Genomic DNA, 11,712 nt, shown 5'->3' on the forward strand with positions numbered 1-11,712 from the left:
AGGAGGAGAACGGGACAGGTGAACGACTGGCTGAAGGGGTGGTGTCTGGACCAAGAATTTGTGTATTTTGATCTTGGGCAGTCCTTTGGGAAACCGGGCATGTGGGCTGCTGACCGACTCCAACTCAGCAAGTGGGGCACAAATGTGTTGGGGAGCAAGCTCTCTGGGCTGATTACCAGGGCTTTAAACTAGGTTTGACAGGGGAAGGGAGGGTAGGTAAAAATGATGGAGAAGGGTTGGAGAAAGTTGTCACTGCTGAAGATATTAGGGAAAAACCTCTGAGCTGTCCCATAGGATCGTCTGAGGGCTCCTCAGAGAAGGAAGTGTTCCCGATGCCCCGTCTAGTTTCTTCTTCTTGCATCTCTGCAGGGGTAACTGCACCTGCTGCTTCCCTAAAGTGCCTGTACACCAATGCGCAGAGCATGGGAAATAAACAGGATAAGCTCAAGATCTGTGTTCGGTCGTGGGGCCATGATCTCATTGCGATCACAGAGACGTGGTGGGACAGCTCGCATGACTGGAACGCTGTCATGGAGAGCTATGTTCTCTTTAGGAAAGACAGGCTGGGGAAGCGTGGGGGTGGGGTTTCCCTTTATGTGAGGGAGCAATTAGAGTGTACCCAGCTCTACCTGGGGGAGGGTGAAGGATAAGTGAAGAGCTTGTGGGTGAGAATTAAGGGGTGGGCTGGTATGGGGGACACTATTGTGGGGGTGTACTACAGGTCATATCAGGTGGAGAAGGTTGATAAGGCCCTCTACAAGCAGCCGGTAATAGCCTCACGATCACGGGTGCTGGTTCTTATGGGTGACTTCAATTATCTAGACATCTGTTGGGTAAGCAACTCGGCCACGTACGCACAGGAGTAGTCAGCATGGATTCAGCAAGGAGAAGTCATGCTCGCCCAACCTCATTGCCTTCTATGATGGCATCACCAGCTGGGTAGATGGGGGAGAGCGGTGGATGTCATCTACCTTGACTTTAGCAAGGCTTTTGATACTGTTTCCCATGACATCGTGCTAGCAAAGTTGAGAAAGTGTGGGACAGATGAGTGGACAGTGAGGTGGGTTGAGAACTGGCTGACTGGCTGAGCTCAGAGGGTGGTGATTGCCAGAGCAGAGTCTGGCTGGAGGCCTGTGACTAGCGGTATTCCCCAGGGGTCGGTGCTGGGTCCAGTCTTGTTCAACATCTTCATCGACAACCTTGATGAGGCAATAATGTCTGCCCTCAGCAAGTACGCTGACAACACAAAGCTGGGAGGAGTGGCTGACACGCCAGAAGGCTGTGCTCCATTCAGCGAGACCTGGACAGGCTGGAGAGATGGGCAGGAAGAAAGGAAATGAGGTTTAACGCAAGAGCAAGTGTAGAGTCCTGCACCTGGGAAGGAACAACTGGACGTATCAGTAGTCTGGGGGATGACCTGCTGGAGAGGAGCTCTGCGGAGAAGGACCTGGGGGTCCTGGTGGACGACAGGTTGACCATGATCCAGCAGTGTGCCCTTGTGGCCAAGAGGGGCCAATGGGATCCTGGCATGCATTAAGAGGAGCGTGGCCAGCAGGTCAAGGGAGGTGATCCTCCCCCTCTGCTCTGCCCTGGTCAGGCCTCACCTGGAGTACTGTGTCCAATTCTGGGCTTCCCAGTACAAAAAAGACAGGCATCTCCTGGAAAGAGTGCAGTGGAGGGCCACAAAAATGATAGAGGGCCTGGAGCATCTTCCCTATGAAGAAAGGCTGAGAGGTCTGTTCAGCCTTGAGAAACGAAGACTGAGAGGGGATCTCATCAATGTGTGTAAATACCTGAGGTATGGGAGACAGAGGGATTTGGCCAACCTCTTTTCAGTGGTTTGTGGGGACAGGACAAGGAGTAATAGCCACAAAATAGAACACAGGAAGTTCTGCACCAACATGCAAAAGAACTTCACAGTGTGGGTGACGGAGCACTGGAACAGGCTGCCTAGAGAGGTTGTGGAGTCTCCTTCTCTGGAGATATTCAAGGCCTGTCTGGATGCCTACCTGGGCAGCCTGCTTTAGGGAACTTGCTTTGGCAGGGGGGGTTGGACCCGATGATCTTTCGAGGTCTTTTCCAACCCCTTCATTTCTGTGATTCTGTGAAATAAAATGCAATGAAATAATATTTATTAGTGATTAGGAAAAATGATTGCTTCCCCCACCCTTCCCCCCCCCTTTCCCATTCTTCACATTTCTGTGTACTCAGAAACTAATTTCTTTGCATTATCTCTTGGACATTCCTTTCTGAAAACACAATAAATATATATTTTAAAATGTTTATTTTTTTTTAAAAAAAAAGACAGTGCCTTTATATATAGAAAATATGTTTCCATTTGACAGGTAAGCTAAAAGAATAGGTTGCACATATGACTTTTATGAAAATCTCTTATTGTTTATATAGACAAATACAGCAATAACATCGAAATAAGCTTAACTTTTTATTGCTTCTGTTTAGATCTGAGCTTATAACTCATTCAAATCATGAGTTATAATTTGACATTATTCAGCTGTCACTGTTTATTAATCAAACCAATATCTTTACTGTTTTTACTAGAAAATAGTGATAATCCAAAAAAGACAGAGTCACAGGAGCTGAAATAATTTTTGCTTCTGTCCTTTAGGGCTTGTAAAAAAGTACATGTTTTCGAACTGTTAAAGAGAATACCTAAATCCATTGTCTGAAAAGTGATATATTTCTATAAATATTTGGGCTTATTTTTCAATCTAAAGTAAATGTATTGGTTTTCTTGTCTGATCCTCTTTCTACTTCTCACATATTGACTGCCTGTTCTGGTTTCCTTCATACATCTATCTCCTTTCTCACATACTTCATTTTTTTCTACCACAAGGTTAAGCTTTTCTGTTACAGAGTAAACTGAAGATGTGAATTTTAACAGCCTCAAGGACAGCCTCTGTCCTCCCACTGGGTGACTGGTATGCAGATAAAAGGAGCAGAACAGGACAGGTAAATGACTGGCTGAGGGGGTGGTGTCTGGACCAGGGATTTGGGTATTTTGACCTTGCGCCTTCCTTTGAGAGGCCGGGTATGTGGGCTGCGGAGAGACACCTACCGAGCAAGTGGGGCGCAAGTGTGTTGGGGAGCAAGCTCTCTGGGCTGATTACCAGGGCTTTAAACTCGGTTTGATGAGGGTAGGGAGGGGAGCTAAAAGTGACAGAGAAGGGCTGGGGGAAGTCGTCACTACTGTCACTGTAGAAGATATTAGGGAAAAACCTCTGAGCTGTCCCATAGGATCGTCTGAGGGCTCCTCAGAGAAGGAAGTGTTCCCAATGCCCTGTCTGGTTTCTTCTTCTTGCATCTCTGCAGGGGTAACTGCACCTGCTGCTTCCCTAAAGCGCCTGTACACCAATGCGCGGAGCATGGGAAATAAACAGGATGAGCTCAAGATCTGTGTTCGGTCGTGGGGCCATGATCTCGTTGCGATCACAGAGACGTGGTGGGACAGCTCGCATGACTGGAACGCTGTCATGGAGAGCTATGTTCTCTTTAGGAAAGACAGGCTGGGGAAGCGTGGGGGTGGGGTTTCCCTTTATGTGAGGGAGCAATTAGAGTGTACCCAGCTCTACCTGGGGGAGGGTGAAGGATAAGTGAAGAGCTTGTGGGTGAGAATTAAGGGGTGGGCTGGTATGGGGGACACCGTGGTGGCGGTCTACTACAGGTCGCCAGATCAGGAGGAGGAGGTTGATGAGGCCTTCAACGAGCAGCTGGTAATAGCCTCACGATCCTGAGCGCTGGTCCTCACGGGGGATTTCAATTACCCAGACATCTGCTGGGTAAGCAACTCGGCCAGGCACACGCAATCCAAACGGTTCCTACAATGCGTTGAGGACAATTTTCTGATGCAGGTGGTGGAGGGGCGGACGAGGCAGGGAGGTGGGAAATGGAGGGCTCCCCCCTGGTGGATGTGAGAGTGGTTCAGGAGCATCTGAGTGGGCTCAACGCACACAAATCCATGGGTCCCAATGGGATGCATCCGCATGTGCTAAGGGAGCTGGCACATGTGATCACCGAACCGCTCTCTATCATCTTTGAAAGGTCCTGGAGAACGGGTGAGGTGCCTGACGACTGGAGGATAGCCGATGTCACTACAGTTTTCAAGAAGGGCAGGAAGGAGGATCCGGGAAACTACAGGCCAGTCAGTCTCACCTCTGTCCCTGGAAAGGCATTGGAGCAGCTTGTTCTGGATGCCATCTGCAAGCAAGTGGAAGAGAAGAAGGTTATGAGGAGTAGTCAGCATGGATTCACCAAGGAGAAGTCGTGCTTGACCAACCTTGTTGCCTTCTATGATGGCATCACCAGCTGGGTAGATGGGGGGAGAGCGGTGGATGTCATCTACCTTGACTTTAGCAAGGCTTTTGATACTGTTTCCCATGACATCGTGCTAGCAAAGTTGAGAAAGTGTGGGACAGATGAGTGGACAGTGAGGTGGGTTGAGAACTGGCTGACTGGCTGAGCTCAGAGGGTGGTGATTGCCAGAGCAGAGTCTGGCTGGAGGCCTGTGACTAGCGGTATTCCCCAGGGGTCGGTGCTGGGTCCAGTCTTATTCAACATCTTCATCGACAACCTTGATGAGGCAATAATGTCTGCCCTCAGCAAGTACGCTGACAACACAAAGCTGGGAGGAGTGGCTGACACGCCAGAAGGCTGTGCTCCATTCAGCGAGACCTGGACAGGCTGGAGAGATGGGCAGGAAGAAAGGAAATGAGGTTTAACGCAAGAGCAAGTGTAGAGTCCTGCACCTGGGAAGGAACAACTGGACGTATCAGTAGTCTGGGGGATGACCTGCTGGAGAGGAGCTCTGCGGAGAAGGACCTGGGGGTCCTGGTGGACGACAGGTTGACCATGATCCAGCAGTGTGCCCTTGTGGCCAAGAGGGCTAATGGGATCCTGGCATGCATTAAGAGGAGCGTGGCCAGCAGGTCAAGGGAGGTGATCCTCCCCCTCTGCTCTGCCCTGGTCAGGCCTCACCTGGAGTACTGTGTCCAATTCTGGGCTTCCCAGTACAAAAAAGACAGGCATCTCCTGGAAAGAGTGCAGTGGAGGGCCACAAATATGATATGAGGCCTGAAGCATCTTTCCTATGAAGAAATGTTGAGAGACCTGAGTCTGTTCAGCCTTGAGAAACGAAGACTGAGAGGGGATCTCATCAATGTGTGTAAATACCTGAGGTACGGGAGACAGAGGGATTTGGCCAACCTCTTTTCAGTGTTTTGTGGGGACAGGACAAGGAGTAATAGCCACAAGATAGAACACAGGAAGTTCCGCACCAACATGCGAAAGAACTTCTTCACAGTGAGAATGATGGAGCACTGGAACAGGCTGCCTAGAGAGGTTGTGGAGTCTCCTTCTCTGGAGATATTCAAGGCCTGTCTGGACGCCTACCTGAGCAGCCTGCTCTAAGGAACCTGCTTTGGCAGGGGGGTTGGACCCGATGATCTTTCTAGCTTCCTTCCAACCCCTGCAGATCTGGGATTCTGTGAAGATCAAGGACCACAGTGTTACCATTCTTCCAGACTTCTGGCTTTCGTGGTAGTGAAGTCCGGTATCATAAAAACAGTTTTGAATAGTGTAAGACTTGATCATTTGAAGGTGCCTGATGGCATGCTTTTTAAATCATACTTATGACTTTTGCAATACGATGCTCCATGAATTTGTGTTAGTTTCAAGCAAAAATCCATGTATTGGTAACATACAGCACCCATGTGGTAGATCTGACATTGTGAAGCATAACATTCCCCTATGAATTTATTAAACATTCACTAAATATTTTGCATATGCAGATCATCAATAAAGACACCTGATTGACTGGGTATCACAGAATCACAGAATTGTAGGGGTTGGAAGGGACCTCAAGAGATCATCGGGTCCAACACCCCTGCCAAAGCAGGTTCTCTAAAGCAGGCTGCCCAGGTAGGCATTCAGACAGGCCTCTCCAGAGAAGGAGACTCCACAACTTCCCTGGGCAGCCTGTTCTAGTGCTCCGTCACCCTCACTGTGAAGAAGTTCTTTTGCATGTTGGTGCAGAACTTCCTGTGCTCCATTTTGTGGCCATTGTCCCTTGTCCTGTCCTCATAAAACACTGAAAAGAGGTTGGCCAAATCCCACTGTATCCCACACTTCAGATATTTTTAAACATTAATAAGATCCCCACACAGCCTTCTTTTTTTCAAGGCTGAACAGACCCAGGTCTCTCAGCCTTTCTTCATAGGAAAGATGCTTCAGGCCTTGTATCATCTTTGTGCCCCTCCGCCGGACTCTTTCCAAGAGATCCTTGCCTTTTTTGTACTGGTATGTTCTCAAGTATTACTGTCTTCATGGATAGTGGACACATTCAGTATCATAGCATGGAAATTCCATGGAAAGTGGAAATTTGATGGAAATTTTCATTGTGTGGTGCATGGAAAAAATGGACCTAAATATCTTAAAGACTTAAATTACTTGCTTCAAGAATCTGTTTGTAATTCTGAAAGCCATGTCTGGCATAAGCTTCTAGACTGCCATCTCAAAAATGTTTTCAAGTTCCTAAAGAGCTATAGCTGTCATCTCAAAAATGTTTTCAAGTTCCTAAAGAGCTATAGCTGCCTAGGTATGAATAAACTGTATATTTAAATCAGCTAAATAAATAAATAAATAAATAATAATAATAAAAAGCTTTCTCTGATATTATTGCTTTTTTCACATATATCTCTATAAAGCCCCTGTGCAAGCAGGTTGCCAGATCTTCAGTCTTCAACAGTGTCTGCCCTTTATGCTGGCAGTGCACTCTCAGCTTAAGAGTCCAAGCTCCTAGGGTTTTGGTGTTAAATTCTACATGAACACTAGCTTTGAATTTTTCTCACTTCTTCCTAAGTGATAAATACACTAAGTAAGAGCATTACTTATTTGTATTCCAAAGTCACTTGTGGGTCTGTGTGTGCATCTCCAAAAAAAAAATGAAAGTAGGATTATAAAGGCGGCTTCCTCTAAACAAGCAAAGATGGTTATAGCAAAAACAGTAACGTAAGGCAAACTGAAACCATTTAAGATAGTTAGTTGATGATCTTACTGCTAGAGGTAGCCAAGGGTAAAAGATACCCACAGAAAGTTAGGGGAAATGTATTAGTCTGATAATATGAGTGAATAATTCACTGAATAGGTCTGATACATTTTAACTTCCATCAAAGATTTGTTGTGCAAATTATTAACAAGAAAAAAAATAAAAAATAAAAAATGAAGCTATAAGCAAGCAGCTTTGTCAAATTAACTAATTAATACTCCTTATGCCAGTATGATTTCAATGACAATGAATTCCTTTCATTCCTTGCAAGTTGCTGAACTTCAAGTCCTTGTAGAATTGACTCTGGAGAGGTTTTGTTGAGACCTATACTGTACATCAGTGTCATGAGTTAATCAAGCAGTTACAGGGATGAATGTAATAATAGGCAAAGGTTTTGTTTCTGGATTAATTTACAACTTGTGCACTGTTACTGACAGAATTGGGCAATTTTAGGGAACAAAATCATGTAACTAGTCATTACAAAGTGAAACATGAAGTTTGTATTTATTTTTTTTTTATTGGGGAAAATGAAACAAAAAAGTTTGTTTCAACAGCATATTTAGAATCGCTCATTCAATATAGATTTTAAAGGGCTCTGAGGAAAATAAATTTACTCCTGAAGATGTCTGTTTCTCATCAATGCTGACCAAGTCCAAAATGACTCTTCTACAAGATGTTCAGAAAACATATTTCTGTTCTCTTCATTACAATGAATAGTGCTTTCACACTATGGCAGAAGAACAAATAAAGACTGCAGCTTCTCCAAATTTGTATGAAATCTGTGGCAATGTGGTTTTCATTAACTTCAATTTTTTGATTAAAAATTCCACACAAGGTATTATAAAATATTAAAAATAAAAAATAATAAGATATCATCACTCTGCTTTCTGTTCTGTTAAAGAGCTTCTGTACAATTCATAAAATCAAACAGCTTACAGAAAATAAAGAAAAGAAACCACTGCTCAGGTTAAGGTTCTACAGTTATTTTCATTGACATGTTTTCTAGCTTAGATTCTAATTAACATGAAGGAACCCTATGGAAGCTAATAGGGCTGAGGATCCTGAGGATTCCACCAAAATAAAACATGGAAAAGAAAAAGTGTTATCTTCTGATGACTACCAAACCATGGTACATGTTCATCAGAAAGCACGGTAAGTTTGTTTGTTTGTTTTATTTTCTTTTTTTCTTCTGAAGGACACTGAATTCCAAGTGTTCGCAGAACTGGGTTTATGGTAGTAAATTTTTTTCATTGTACTTGATGCCATGAAGTCATTAATTCTTCCCATGCATAAATGAGTTGTCCAAATTCATCTAAGGAGCATAATTTAAATTAAGTCATTGGAATTGCACCCACTTATGTCAATGTCAATTTTTTCTCACTCTGTCAAGGCATGGTTAAGGAGGGCTCAGCGTAAATAGCTTAACAACAATGATTCAGATAAGATGAGTACCACATTTTTATTCATTTGGTTATCTCAGAACCTTTAGTTTTAGAGACATTGTCTGATCTTAAGGAAAGCACAAGAAAACAAGCAAACAAACAAAACAAAACAAAGAATTGAATATCTTTACTTTTTTTCTCTCTACTTAGAGATTGATTTGTAAAAGCAAATATAATCCTTATGGGTTTATTTTAGAGGTGTTTTTGTTTTCAACTCTATGTTCTTTATTTGCTGTCCTATGCACCAAAAGAGAAAGTATGTCTGTTTCTGTATTACAGAGATCTGAGATAATTTACCTCAAGATTTTGAGAATTATGCCCATAGTGATGGAATCCCTTTTCTTTAGAATACAAAAGAATCTAGAATTAAAATTATACTAACGGGTTAATGAACTGTTGTCCTTGTATAGGGTACTATAGATACAGCAAACTGTATCTGATCTAGATGACATTAAAGTAAGTTCAGCATGATTGCAAATATTTTTCCTTAAGTCATGGAAATTGATAAAAGAAATACTCTTCAGACTTTTTGTTTGTTTGTTTTGTTTTTTTTATCAAAACCCAATGAAGATAGAATTCTGCTGTGCTTTATGGTAGGAACAAGTAGCACAGTGAAAACAATCCATTTTGGTTCTTTACAAGGAGAGAAAACCTCTATGCAGGTTAACATAAGGATCATATATCAGTTCATTCTAAAAATTTTTCAAGACATACTAATTTTCCCAGATGACATTGTTAGATGTTTCTATTACTGAGGGAAGCCAGTAGCTGAATCATATATTTACAAAATTTGCATTGAAAAAATTTTCTTCATAGAAATGACTTCAAGTTTAAAGCAAGTCTTGAGGCATAAAGCCTAGACATGATGTTATATATAAAAATAAAAAATATTGTTTAGCATGACACATGCATTCATTCTATTAATAAAAGTGGTAAGTAAAAGAGAAATCTAGCGATCATAGTGGGGGTTGGGGTAGTATTATGTAATGTATATGTCTCCAGAGACAAAGAGAAAGTAATGTACTGTATTCATTGAAAGTAAGATTTTTTTCCAACCCCTAATTAAAGAGCCTTTCTCTTTTTCTTGGCATGCTGCTCACAAGATTAAAAAGGTATGCATATTACTTAGTACCTAACAAAATAATACACTTTAACCCTCAAACACTGTACCAGCAAAATGTTTTTGGCACAGTTATATGTACAGGACTGATCATCAGTGGCATCCAGAAAGATGGATGCCAGCTGATAGCAATGTGCCATCTTTTCCTGCAAGTGCACTGTCAGCGCAGGAGGGAAATTTGAGCATATGTTAAGTCAGTTCAAAGATAGACTGAGTGGATGAATTTGCAGTACAGAGCAGTGAGGCTAATTTCTTCCCCAGTTGGAAAAAGGGACCAAGATACAGAGATGTTCAGATGGAATGTAAAGTGCATGGCTGTGAGAGGTCCATGGGAAGTCTCACAAGTTCCCCTTCACAAGGTTCTTGGTCAATAGAAATAGATCTGGCTGTGCGGATTCACAGCTGTGGCAGATGGCATGCTGAAGCACTACAAGATGTATAATTCTACTATAACCTGAATTCACAGACCTTTTTTTTTTTTTTTTTTTTTTTTTTTTTCCTCACTATGAATTTTAGGGAGGGGAGAGATGCAGCTGAGGAGGAAGGAGTGAAGGAAGAAATGTGGGCATAAGATTTCAAAATGAAGTGACTGACGAAATTTGCCAGGTACAGTTTTGCTTCTAATATGTGTTCAAGAGAAAAGCAGTGTTTTAGCGCTCCCTGAGAATGAGATAAGATGCAATCAGCTTTCATCATAGCAATCTTCAGTGGCATTGCCTTACATCCATCACAATTATACTTGCATAGCAGATTTGTGTACAACAGCTACTTATACCTCAGCAGTCTAGTGAAGCTGTTTCCTGCAAACCTTGTATGAATGTTAAAATAGGAAAAGGAGCTACAAGGGGTGTTCATCACTGAAGATATCAGAAATTAATATTTCTTTTACTTTAATTCTCAGGTCAATCCATTCTTCAGTGCTATTCTTAAAGAATCTAAACAAATAAGATGCATTAAAGAGTCATTGTCATGGTCTTTTAAAAAGACTGCTACTTGTGATACTCCATTTCAGTTTTAAGTACAATCTTGAAAGCAGTCAGACTATGCAGTAATTATTCTCATTGTTAGGAATTCATAGTTCATCCACCCTGTAAATAGATAGCTAATAACATCTAACTCTTATTGAATATTTTGCTGCTTTTATATTCCAAAACCAGAAAACATTTCAGATTTATTTCTTCATATAATTCATTATCATATTCACTTTTTAAAACCCTCTGCTATCTGAAGTAAGCAGTAGTTATCTGTACCTTCAGTACCAACTATACCAACAAAACATTAATGTTTCTATCTACTTTTTGGTAAGGATGTTTGGGAAACTCTGGGCAGTAAATGGCTGTTAGGTTAGCGGAATATGTGAAAGATGGCACTTTTACATTATAGCACTTCAGCCTCATATTTCCCCATAGTGTAGACACTTTAGAGTAGTTATAGCATTAAATTCGTTGTCACAGAATGCTTTACATTGCAATGGGCCTCTTGACATCTTCTGCTTCAAAATCCTACTCAGGCAGGATCAGCTAGAGAAGGCTGGCTGATGGAGACTCCACAACCTCTCTAGACAACCAGTATCAGTGTTGGACCATCCTCACAGCAGAAAATTTCATCCTGTTCAGATGGAATACTGCACTTCTTAGTTTTTGCCCACTGCCTCTTGTCCTGTCACTGGGCACTACTGAGAAGAACCGAAGAGCCTAACTGATTCATATTCATTTTCTCCCATACATATTTATACACATTGATAAGATTCACCTCAACTTCTTCAAGATGAACAGGTCTTTCTGGATGGCAGCACAATCTTCTGGTCTATCAGCCACTCCTCCCTATCATCTGTCACCTTGCAGAAGGGGCACTCTCATCATACAGGTCACTAATGAAGATGTTAAAGAGTATGGGCCCGGTATTGACCCCTGTAGCATACCACTAGAGGCTTGCCTCCATGTAGACTTTGAGCTTCTGATCACAACCCTGGGGTCCAGTCATTCAGCCAGTTTTCAGTATACCTCACTGTTCACCATGTCTAGTAGCAATCCATAAATTGCTACTAAACTAAGATTCAGAAATCGCACATTACAAGGAACAAACATACC

General features: G+C 42.5%; 1 long non-coding RNA gene across 1 annotated transcript; it reads right to left on the minus strand.

Moving 5' to 3' along the window:
* Nucleotides 1–376: 376 nt before the first annotated feature.
* Nucleotides 377–11,263, minus strand: LOC118160619. Its single transcript, XR_004747600.1, has 3 exons — nt 11,253–11,263; nt 3,371–3,486; nt 377–401 (listed from the first exon to the last, which is right to left on the minus strand). It is a non-coding gene; the product is annotated as an uncharacterized LOC118160619 (long non-coding RNA).
* Nucleotides 11,264–11,712: the final 449 nt, after the last annotated feature.

This window comes from Oxyura jamaicensis, chromosome 1 (genome assembly GCF_011077185.1).
Source record: "Oxyura jamaicensis isolate SHBP4307 breed ruddy duck chromosome 1, BPBGC_Ojam_1.0, whole genome shotgun sequence".
Taxonomy (NCBI): domain Eukaryota; kingdom Metazoa; phylum Chordata; class Aves; order Anseriformes; family Anatidae; genus Oxyura; species Oxyura jamaicensis.